The sequence below is a fragment of the Salvelinus fontinalis genome, chromosome 12 (assembly GCF_029448725.1).
Source record: "Salvelinus fontinalis isolate EN_2023a chromosome 12, ASM2944872v1, whole genome shotgun sequence".
Lineage (NCBI taxonomy): Eukaryota > Metazoa > Chordata > Actinopteri > Salmoniformes > Salmonidae > Salvelinus > Salvelinus fontinalis.
The window spans coordinates 8,245,583-8,258,745 of record NC_074676.1 but is presented as its reverse complement, the minus strand read 5'-3'; positions in this window follow the sequence as shown (position 1 = coordinate 8,258,745).

Here is a 13,163-nt window from a genome sequence, read left to right as displayed (position 1 = left end):
CCAATTGCTCAGTTTGGCCGGGCAGCCAGCACTAGGAAGAGTCTTGGTGGTTCCAAACTTCTTCCATTTAAGAATGATGGAGGCCACTTTGGTCTTGGAGACCTTCAATGCTGCAGACATTTTTTGGTACCCTTTCCCTGATCTGTGCCTCGACACAATCCTGTCTCCGCACTCCACGGACAATTCCTTCGACCTCATGGCTTGGTTTTTGCTCTGACACGGCATTGCCAACTGTGGGACCTTATATCTACAGGTGTGTGCCTTTCCAAATCATGTCCAATCAATTGAATTTACTACAGGTGGACTCCAATCAAGTAGTAGAACGTAAAGGTAACGTAAAGGTAATGGCGGACTGAACGAAGTTATGTAGAGCACCTCAAGATAAAACATAATATTCGAAATATCTGCTAAATTAGACTAAAATATTAGCACTAAATAATCTGGTGGGTGATAACCTTCAATCTGGATAATAACACAAAACAAATCCTAAAACTAGAGACATTTATCAACAAATATTACGAAAACAAGCAACACCCAAACATGACGGAGAATAAGACAGGGGAACCGAATCAAAAACGAAAACGTGACTCCTCAACCGACACAGATGATCTAATATTCTCAACACCGGCAATGGTAAAGGTCGAAACCGATCTGTTAAAATCAATAAATGACAAACTGGGTATACTTGAATTAGTTAGTAAAGATATAAAAGAGTTGAAGGCAAGCCTAGAGATGAGTGATGAAAAAGCTGCAACATTGGAGAAGGAAACACGCGCTAAAAGGGACGGTCAATAAGATTGAAACCGAAATGAATGAATTTAAAAAGGAGAACAACTTTCTGAAGGAATGCTTATTGGACATACAAACTAGATCCATGAGAGAGAATTTGGTACTTACAGGTATCCAAGAGAAAGAAGGAGAGGTTCCTGAATCTGTAGTTAGAGAGTTCCTTTTTGCAGCGCTTCAGATTCCACACGAAGTTATCAATAAGATCCAACTTGAACGTGTACACCGCCTCGGACAGAGAGGGCAGAGGTACGAACGCCCAATCGTTGCCAAATTTGCTTCATTTAAAGATAAAATAATGGTTAAAAGCCTGGGTAAAAGACTTGCTGGGACCAAAATTGGCATGAATGATCAGTTTCCGAAAGAAATTGCAGAACGGCGCAAAGTTCTGTATCCAATTTTCAAAGAAAATAGATTAAAAGCGAAACGAGTAGCTCTCGTCGTTGATAAACTATATATTGATAACCAGTTGTTCAGAGACACAAAGATTACTCCATGGTTATTTTAAAAATTACAAAGTTCTCATAGATGAGGAAAATAAACACAATTCAAGCCCGGTTACTGATTGTAACAATACAATACAAATATAGCTTTTCTATAAATCTTCACATATAACTAATTGAACACAAGCACTATTTCTACATAGTGAAGATAAAAACGAAGTAAACAGAAGGCACAGTATGTGTGGATGGTGTGGTGTGTGTTTATTTTTATTTGTTATGTTTGGAAAGTTGAGTGAGTAATGAAATAGTTGCATATCCCAGAGCCAGTGTATTGCTGTGGGCCGGGTATGAGAGGGCTTTCAATGTTGTTCAAATGATGGATATACTTTTATAATGAATTATACGTCTTATTTATTTATTGTCCTATCATGGGGAACTACATTTTTAAAATAAATTATATCTAATTATTTATTATCCTATTTTAATGGTACGGTCCATGGCCCTATACCCTAGACACCCACATGAATGGCCCAGATACTAAGGAGAAGTCCCTAACTGTTTTATGTGCATGCTGTAAACGGTCTGTATGCAGCCAAAATGAGGACAGGGACCATGAGCAGCACTGCCCCCTCAAGATTCTGAGCCTGCTTGGCAGGGTTGGTCCTGCAAAGCCAAAGCCCCCTAAAGGGAGAGCATAATAAACAAAGAAATTCTCAAAGCTGCTAATGAGAACCTTGACGACCTTGTACCTAGCCGGTGGGGATTCCGGTGGGGTGCCCCCACCCAGGCAGTGGCAGTGCTGGCAACACTAGCTGCAGTAACCCATGGGGAGGGGGTCACACTCGGACATTCAGAGAGGGGGTATATTATTGTGGCCCTGGTGGCACGAAACCAATCGGACTGCATGGAGATGCTTGGGAACATGGTCAAAATGGATGACCGTATTGTGGGTGTTTCAGGAAGAAGGTGTACATTTGACCTCCATCATCTAGGATGTGACAATGGTAAATAAATCTCTACATTTATGCTCATTTTTTGCGCTGTCTTGCAGGCCTTCTCATGCAGCTGCAACTGCAAGTACATTTGTAAATCATGACCCATCTTGAGTTGGGCTCTGGGATGGTGCAATTGTTGAGAGGGTGAGCTTATGGTTGTGTGGGGGTAAGGGCTGAATGTGTGTGGGTGTATGTGTGTATCCCACAACTGTTGCGAAGGAAGAAGTAAAAGATGTTAGGGACTATAGAGGATGATTCACAGCAATATGTAATAAAAATCGAGGTGAGGGCGATGGAAATGCATTTGGCAATGGATCTGCTTCGGTTCGGTGGATGGTGCTGTGTGCACTTTTCGAAGGATGGATCCCAGTCGGTCCGGGGCTGTGCGATGCGGGGGGTCGGGGGTGGTCTGCCGGGCATTGGGATGACAACCCAACTCGAGATGGGGGCTTTTGGCGGGTGGAATAGTGGGGACCAATTGGAGGTTTGCTTAGTGGAGATGCAAATGTCATGGTACAACTATATAGACACTCAATCATTATGTTACTTTTTAATAGGACGTTTACAAACATGTATTTTGATAAAAATAATTGAAAGGTGTGTCTCATTATGGTAAGTGGTGAAATAAGTATAGCCAGTTACAATTGTAATGGCTTAGCAGAAAATAAGAAAAGACGATCAGTATTTACCTGGCTAAAAGAGAAGGATTATAATATCTACTGTTTACAGGAAACCCATTCGACAGTTTTAAATGAAGTTTTGTGGAAAAAGAACTGGGGGGGGAAATATATTTCTCCCATGGGCAAAGAAATTCAAAAGGGGTGATGGTTTTAATTAATAATAACTTTGATCCAAATGTGCAACTTGTCCAAACAGATCCTCAAGGTAGATGGATTATTTTAAATATGTTATTGGACAATAAACAGATATGGCTTATTAACCTATACGGTCCAAATAATGATGATCCAAGCTTCTTTGACAATATATATAACAATGTATCAACTCTACAAGCAACACTAGACTCTATTATTATAGTGGGAGATTTTAATACGGTCTTAAATACCTCTATGGACCGGAAAGGAAATCACACCACAAACTATCACCCTCAGGCACTTAAGGAAATCAGGAATGTCATGGATATATTGGAATTAGTGGATATATGGAGACTTAAATACCCTGACCTAGTGAGATATACATGGCGGAGGCTTAATCAAGCTAGTCGCCTTGACTACTTTCTTATATCATTCTCTCTGGCACCAAAAGTTAAAAAGTGTTTGATAGGGGACAGAATGCGGTCGGACCATCACATAATTGGCATATATATTACTCTTACAGAATTTCCACGTGGGCGAGGATATTGGAAATTTAATCAAAGCCTACTAGATGATAAATTGTTTAGAACTAGGACAGAAGAATTTATAACTGACTTTTTTAGACATAACATAGGTACAGCAGATCCCCATATTGTATGGGACTGTCACGCCCTGGCCTTAGTATTCTTTGTTTTTCTTTATTATTTTGGTTAGGTCAGGGTGTGACATGGGGAATGTTTGTGTTTTGTTGGTTTTGGGTGATTATATGGTAAAGGGGGTGTTGGGTGTAGTGTATGGGATTGTGTTGAGTGCATGTGTCTAGCGTTGTCTATGTTGGTTTAGTTGTCTAGGAGAGTCTATGGTTGCCTGAATGAGTTCCCAATTAGAGACAGCTGATTTCTGTTGTCTCTGATTGGGAGCCATATTTAGGGTAGCCATAGGCTTTCATGTGATGTGGGTAATTGTCTATGTTATACGTTTGTAGCATGTATGTGCACTACGTTATTAGCTTCACGGTCGTTTGTTTGTTTTGTTAGATTTGTAAGTGTTTTGTTTTCGTTTTGCCGTTGTCATCAATAAAAGAGATGGCTTATTTTCCTACTGCTGCGTTTTGGTCCGTCAATCCTCCACAGTACACCCAACACCCCCTTTACCATATAATCACCCAAAACCAACAAAACACAAACATTCCCCATGTCACACCCTGACCTAACTAAAATAATAAAGAAAAACAAAGAATACTCAGGCCAGGGCGTGACAGGGACACTTTTAAGTGTGCCTTTAGAGGCCATGCAATTCAGTACTCATCTATAAAACAAAAGCAATTTCGATCAAAAGAGTCCATATTAACAAAGGAAATTGAAGGACTAACAGTACAGTTAGATAACAATAAAAACGGTACCATAGAGGCACAGAATAAGTTAGAGGAAAAACAAAAAGAAATGGAGGAACTTATTCAAGAAAGATCCAGTGTAATATATTACAAAAATAAAGCGAACTGGATGGAATATGGGGAAAAATGCACCAAATTCTTTTTCAATCTTCAATATAGAAATGCTACCAAAAAAAACGTATTAAAACTTGTTACAAATGATGGAGTCACGCATGATTCACCAAATGATATTTTGAAAGAGGAAGTAAAGTACTTTAAGAATATATTTTCGTTTCAGGCTCCTCCATCTCCACTAACTGAAACTAATTGTATGGATTTTTTCCCTAATAATAATGTAAAATTAACATCTGTACAGAAAGACTCATGTGAAGGCCTAATTACAGAGGAGGAACTACTTGATGCAATTGGGGCCTTTAAGGATGGGAAAACTCCAGGACTGGATGGCATACCAGTGGAAGTATACAAACATTTTTTTGATATACTCAAAGGACCATTATTAGCTTGTTTTAACAAATCCTATATAAATGATAGATTATCAGACACGCAACAAGAAGGTGTGATATCATTATTACTGAAACAGGACCCAAGTGGTATATATAAAGATCCAGTCCATTTAAAAAATTGGAGACCTCTTACACTTCAGTGTTGTGATGCAAAAATCCTAGCAAAATGCTTGGCGCATAGAATAAAAAAAGTTTTGTCAGATATTATTCATCCTAATCAGACAGGTTTTTTACATGGACGAGACATTGGAGATAATATAAGGCAAGTACTGGAAACAATAGAACACTATGAAATATTGGGGACACCAGGCCTGGTTTTCATAGCTGATTTTGAAAAGGCTTTTGATAAAGTACGACTGGAGTTTATATATAAATGCCTAGAATATTTCAATTTTGGGGAATCTCTTATAAAATGGGTAAAAATTATGTATAGTAACCCTAGGTGTAAAATAGTAAATAATGGCTACATCTCAGAAAGTTTTAAACTATCTAGAGGAGTAAAACAAGGTTGTCCACTATCGGCATATCTATTTATTATTGCCATCGAAATGTTAGCTGTTAAAATTAGATCAAACATTAATATTAAGGGATTAGAAATCCAGGGCCTAAAAACTAAGGTGTCATTGTACGCTGATGATTCATGTTTTCTTTTAAAACCACAACTAGAATCTCTCCACGGCCTCTTAGAGGATCTAGATACATTTGCTATCCTCTCTGGATTAAAACCAAATTATGATAAATGTACCATATTACGTATTGGATCACTAAAAAATACACATTTTACATTGCCATGTAGTTTACCAATTAAATGGTCTGACGGTGATGTGGACATACTCGGTATACAAATCCCAAAAGAAAGAAATGATCTCACTCCAATAAATTTTTATAGAAAGTTAGCAAAAATAGATAAGATCTTGCTACCATGGAAAGGAAAATACCTGTCTATTTGTGGGAAAATCACCCTGATTAACTCTTTAATCATATCACAGTTTACCTATTTGCTTATGGTTTTGCCTACACCTAGTGACCTGCTTTTTAAATTATATGAACAAAAAATATTCAATTTTATTTGGAACGGCAAGCCAGATAAAATTCAAAGGGCCTATTTATATAACGAACATGAATTCGGAGGGCAGAAATTATTAAATATTAAAGCATTAGACCTCTCACTAAAGGCATCAGTCATACAAAAGTTATACTTAAATCCAAACTGGTTCTCTAGTAGATTGGTACGAATGTCTCATCCTATGTTCAAGAAGGGCCTTTTTCCCTTTATTCAGATTACACCTGCTCACTTTCGGTTGCTTGAAAAGGAAATAATCTCCAAAATATCTTTATTTTTTAAACAAGCCTTAGAAAGTTGGTTGCAATTTCAGTTTAATCCACCTGAAAGGACAGAACAAATAGTACAACAAATCTTGTGGTTAAATTCAAATATAGTAATTGATAAAAAAACTGTATTTATCAAAGAAATGTTTAAAAAAGGTATAATTTTTGTGAATGATATCATAAATAGGACTGGTGGAGTAATGTCACACATGCAGCTAACACAGACATATGGAAATGTCTGCTCTACCCAAAATTACAACCAATTAATTGCAGCATTACCACAAAAATAGAAGAGGCAGGTGGAAGGGGATAAAAGTAAGGAACTTGTATGTCGGCCTTATATTAAAGAACATAAATGGTTAAAGAAAAGTGTGATAAATAAAAAGATATACCAATTTCATTTAAGGACCAAAAAACTTACAGCTGTGCCATATAAATTGCAAAATAGTTGGGAAGAGATTTTCGATGTACCCATTCCATGGCACATGGTTTATGAATTGATACGCAAAACAACGCCGGATTCAAAACTTCGAATTTTTCAATTTAAATTATTGTACAAAATTCTTGCAACTAATAGAATGTTATATATATGGGGGATACAATCTTCCCAGCTCTGTAGATTCTGCTGTGAGGAGGCAGAGTCATTAGACCATTTATTTTGGTATTGTCCGCATGTAGCTCGTTTTTGGTCACAGGTCCAGGAATGGTTGAAGAATTGCAACATTTGCGTAGAACTAACGCTACAGATAGCAATACTGGGGGATTTGAAAAGCCATAGTCAATCAATCAATAATATAATAATTATTTTAGCAAAAATTTTTATTTTTAATTTACAATCCGTGGAAGCTATGAGAATAGGAAGATTCAAATCTTTTGTGAAGCATCACAGCACAGTTGAAAAATATATGGCAAATAAAAATCCGAAATGGATGATGTTGGAAGATAGATGGGAAAGGTTGAGTGGAGCTGAAGGGTGGGACTAATAACAAGATAAACAATTTAGGGCATACCGGATCTGTGAAATGTGTATAGGTGCGGAGCTATTGTGAAATAGCACAGTTACAAGTGGAAATCAAACTGGATGGACAACAGAAATAGAGGAAGGACTAAGAACAAACAAGAGAGAACTATTATAAAGTAGACTGTGTCTGTAAAATGTGTATAAGATGTATAAATTGAAGGTAAAAACAGAAATGTTTATCAGTTTACTCCAATTGGGGGATCGGTGGTAGGGTTTGCGGGGAATAATAATAAAGGTATACTCTTTAAAAAAAGTATGTATGTCTATGTAGGTATGTGTATGTATATATGTGTATATGTATGCATACGTGAATGGATATATATATTTACCCCAAAAAATATGGGGGATTGGAAATGATGCAGACAATTACATTGGAAGCAACATTCTTTCCGCAATATTAAGCTGATCCACCCCCCCCCCCCCCCCAAAAAAAAAAAAAAAAAAAAAAAAGTAGTAGAATCATCTCAAGGTTGATCAATGGAAAGACGATGCACCGGAGCTCAATTTCGAGTCTCATAGCAAAGGGTCTGAACACTTATGTAAATAAGGTATTTCTAAAAACCTGTTTTCACTTTGTCCTTATTGGGTATTGTGTGTAGTTTGCTGAGGATTAAACATTTTTAAATCCATTTTAGAATAAAGCTGTAACATAACAAAATGTGCGAAAGGTCAAGGGGTCTGAACAGTTTCCAAAGGCACCGTATGTATTATGTTAATAAATGAAATATTTTCCACATGAGAAATTTGACATTACAGTATTCAGACCTAGCCTAAAAACGTCAATGGAAAAGGTGAACCGTCTGTTTTACACTTAAACTGTGTTTTGATTCGATGGCATAGAACTAAATACTTAGCTTATCTATTTTGTTACATTCTAAAAAGAAAAGGTTCCTGAAGGGTCCTTCAGGATATTATAAGGTAAAGAAATTAACCTTGAGGTTCAGTTAAGCAATAAGACCCGAGGGGGTGTGGTATATGGCCAATATACCACAGGCTAGGGCTGTTTTTGCGTTATGCCTGGACACAGCCCTTTGTATATTAGCCATATATCGCAAACCCCTGAGGTGCCTTATTGCTATTATAAACTTATTGCTATTATAAAATAAGTGTTTTGTCATACCAATTGTATGACAATCAGCCAATCAGCATTCAGGGCTCAGCAATCAGCATTCAGTGCTCGAACCACCCAGTTTATAATTAAGAACCTATACTCTGCTATCAGTTAATTTTTTAACCTTTGTAGACAGGACGGCTCCTAGTTCCGTGTTGCATGCGTCCGTCTGGACCAACATCAGCACCCAGAAATCGGGCAATACGAGAATCATATGGGAGCACAGTGCTTCCTTTAGGCGCCTGAATGCTGCTTTGGTCTCGCCTGTCCATTTAACTGTTTTCGAGATGCGGGCCTTGGTTAGATCACTAAGGGGGGAGGCTATAGCTGCAAAGTTGGGGATAAAGCGGCTGTAGTATCCTGCCAGTCCCAGGAAGGACTTGACCTGTGTCTTGATGCGTGGAGCGGGCCAGTCACGTACCGCATGGACCTGCCTCTCCTGGGGCTTGACGTTCCCCCGTCCGATCAAATACCCCAGGTACTCCACCTCCTCGAACACTAGTTTGCATCTCTTGGGGTTCGCTGTCAACCCAGCTTGCCTGAGTGCGTCCAGCTCCACCTGGAGGCGCATCAGGTGCTCTTCCCAACCTTGACTGTGGATGATGATATTATCCAAATTGTCCGCTGCGTACTGTTGGTGGGGTCGAAGTACTTTGTCCATCAGGCGCTGGAACGTGGATGGGGCTCCGTGGAGACCCAAGGGGAGCACCCGGTACTGATATAATCCGTACGGTGTCGAAAATACCATCTTCTCCCAGGAGGAGGCTGCCAACGGTACCTGCCAATATCCTTTGGTCAGGTTGAGGGTGCTGATGTACCGGGCAAATCCCAACCGGTCCATGAGCTCGTCCACCCTCGGCATGGGGTAGGCGTCGAACAAGCTGATGGGGCTGGACCATGTGCTGTGGGACTCTGATGACCCCCATCTTCAGCATAGCCTCCACCTCCTGCTTCACGACCTTCCTTCGGGCCTCAGGAATTTCGTACCGTTTCCCTGGGCCAGGTGCGGACGTGGTGTTCAATGAGGGTCGTGCGGCCCGGCTTCTCCGAGAACACCGCCATGTTTTTCCGATCTACTAGCTCCCGGAGTGCTTGCTTCTGGGCCGGGTCGAGGTCTTCATTGCTCAGGACCACCCCTGGTACCGTTGGAGTCCTCGGTCCCGACCATAGCACGCCCAAGTTTCCGTCTCCCCGGCTGATGGGTCTCAGCTTCTCTATCACCTCATACGGCCCGTGCCATGTTTCCAGGTACTTACTTTCTGCTGTGGGGATTAAGACCAACACCTTGTCTCCCACCTGTAATTCTAGTGGCTGGTTTCCCCGATTGTAGACCTGGGCTTGGGCACATTGGGCCTTCTCCATATGTTTCCTTACCACTGGCCATATGGCTGTCATCCGCTCCCTCATAGTCTCCACGTGTTCCAGCACCCTGCGTAAGGTGGCCGGTTGGGCTACCCACACCTCCTTGGCGAGGTCCAATAGGCCGCGTGGCCTCCTCCTGGGAGCCCCGGGCTCCGGGGTCTTGCTGTATCCTGGGGGAACCAAACTGAGCTCCCTCCGTTATCCCTGGGATTGAGCGTGACTATACGGGAGTAACCTCCATTCCCCCAGTCCCCTCTCCCGTGTGCTGCCCTTCTGGCAGCTTTATGGGACTCGTCCAGCTGGAGAGCAATCAGCCCCTTGATTACTCACCAATTAGTCCTGGCAGGAGAGCCCGTCAAGACCTAGCACGTCCAGCAGAGGAAGCCATTTCCTCGTAATGTAGACTCCGTCTGTCACCAGGCCTCGACGAGTCTCCCCTGGTGGCTGACCTGCTGTACGCCACAGTTGGTACGTTTTAGCTAATTTAAGCTAGCTAGTTAAAGTTATTGTAATGTTAGCTTACTTTAGCTAGCTAGATTCAGTATTGAGAAATTGTAGTCATTTAAACTCATGACACACTCTCATCACACACACACGAGGTTATGTTTAACTTAACAAAAAGAAGAATACATAAAACAGATCAGATTAGTTTGATGCAATTGATATTGACTACTCATGTTGTGTTTGTGTCTAATTGCCATCGAAGAAGAACTTAAAGCCCCATTTGGAGCATCATATTATGAGTCAACACTTAAATGTTGGACTGCATAATCCCATAATGTACCATACTAAGAAATATGGCGTCAGATAAATAAGAGGGACATCTTCACCTTTCCTGACAAGCTCTGCTTTGTTATAGACAACCATAAATAAAGATTAGGAGGACAGGTGGTTGTCTAGAAAGAGTGGTATAGGTTATGTTTCAGCCTCAACACTAATACATTTAACTTTTGCTTTTAGTGTCAACTTGAATTTGATTGTGGCTGTGGAATTTGTCACATGCACCGAATAAAACAGGTGTAGACCTTACCGTGAAATGCTTACTTACAAGCCTTTAACCAACTATGCAGCTCAAGAAATAGAGTTAAGAAAATATATATCAAATAAACTAAAGTAAAAATAACAATAACGAGGCTACAGTGCCTTGCAAAAGTATTCATCCCCCTTGGCGTTTTTCCTATTTTGTTGCATTACAACCTGTAATTGAAATTGATTTGTATTTGTATTTCATGTAATGGACATACACAAAATAGTCCAAATAATCAACAACAAAAAATAGTCCAAAACAAAATATTCCCCCTCAAAATTACTTGTTTAAAAAAATATGGAAAAGTGGTGCGTGCATATGTATTCAACCCCTTTGCTATGAAGCCCCTAAATAAGATCTGTTGCAACCAATTACCTTCAGAAGTCACATAATTAGTTAAATAAAGTCCACCTGTGAGCAATCTAAGTGTCACATGATCTCAGTATATATACAGCTGTTCTGAAAGGCCCAGAGTCTGCAACACCACTAAGCAAGAATACCAAGGAGCTTTGCAAACAGGTCAGGGACAAAGTTGTGGAGAAGTACAGATCAGGGTTGGGTTATAAAAAAAAATCTGAAACTTTGATCATCCCACAGAGCACCATTAAATCCATTATTAAAAAATGGAAAGAATATGGCTCCACAACAAACCTGCCAAGAGGGCCGCCCACCAAAACTCACGGACCAGGCAAGGAGGGCATTAATCAGAGAGGCAACAAAGAGACCAAAGATTACCCTGAAGGAGCTGCAAAGCTCCACAGCCGAGATTGGAGTATCTGTCCATAGGACCACTTTAAGCCGTACTGTCACACCCTGATCTGTTTCACCTGTCCTTATGCTTGTCTCCAGCCCCTCCAGGTGTCACCCATTTTCCCCACTATCCCCTGGGTATTTAAACCGGTGTTTTCTGTCTGTCTGTGCCAGTTTGTCTTGTATGTTCCAAGTCAACCAGCGTGTTTTTCCCGTGCTCCTGCCTTTTCTTTTCTCTTTTGATAGTCCTCCCGGTTTTTACCCTTGCCTGTTTTCTGGACTCTGTACCTGCCTGCCTGACCATTCTGCCTGCCCTGACCTCGAGCCTGCCTGCCACACTGTACCTCCTGGACTCTGAACTGGTTTTGACCTTTTTCCTGTTCACGACCATTCTCTTGCCTACCCCTTTTGGATTATTAAAAAATATCAAAGACTCAAACCATCTGCCTCTCGTGTCTGCATCTGGGTCTCACCTTGTGCCCTCATACGTACACTCTGCAGAGCTGGACTTTACGGAAGAGTGGCCAGAAAAAAGACTGCTTATAGAAAAAATAAGCAAACATGTTTGGTGTTCGCCAAGAGGCATGTGGGAGACTCCCCAAACATATGGAAGAAGGTACTCTGGTCAGAAGAGACTAAAATGTTGCTTTTTGGCCATCAAGGAAAAAGCTATGTCTGGCACAAACCCAACACCATAGTGAAGCATGGGGGTGGCAGCATCATTATTCTTTTTTAAATGATTTAACTAGGCAAGTCAGTTAAGAACAAATTCTTATTTTCAATGACAGCCTAGAAACAGTGGGTTAACTGCCTTGTTCAGGGGCAGAATGACAGATTTTTACCTTGTCAGCTCCAGAATTTGATCTTGTAACCTTTCAGTTCCTAGTCCAACGCGCTAACCACTAGCCTACCTGCTGTGGTGATGTTTTTCATCGTCAGGGACTGGGAAACTGGTCAGAATTGAAGTAATGATGGATGGCTCTAAACACAGGGAAATTCTTGAGGGAAACCTGTTTCAGTCTTCCAGATATTTGAGACTGGGACGGAGGTTCACAGGGGGAGGGGGGGTTAGTCACGGTCAAGTTTCTGTTTTTTTGTCTTATTTCTTGTTTGTTTCACAATAAAAAATATTTTGCATCAATGTGGAAGGCATGTTGTGCAAATCAAATGATACAAACCCCCCCAAAATATATATTATTCCAGGTAGTAAGGCAACAAATAGGAAGAATGCCAAGGGTGGTGAATACTTTCGCAAACCACTATATTCAGACCCTTTGCTATGAGAAACTAAATTGAGCTCAGGTGTATCCTGTTTCCATCAATCATCCTTGATGTATCTACAACTTGATTGGAGTCCACTTGTTGTCAATTCAATTGATTGGACATGATTTGGAAAGGTGCACACCTGTCTATTTAAGGTCCCACAGTTGACAGTGCATGTCAGAGCAAAAACCAAGCCATGAGATCAAAGGAATTGTCCGAAGAGCTCCGAGACAAGATTGTGTCGAGGCACAGATCTAGGGAAGGGTACCAAAAAACGTCTGCAGCATTGAAGGTCCCCAAGAACACAATGGCCTCCATTATTCTTAAATGGAAGAAGTTTGGAACCACCAAGACTCTTCCAAGAGCTG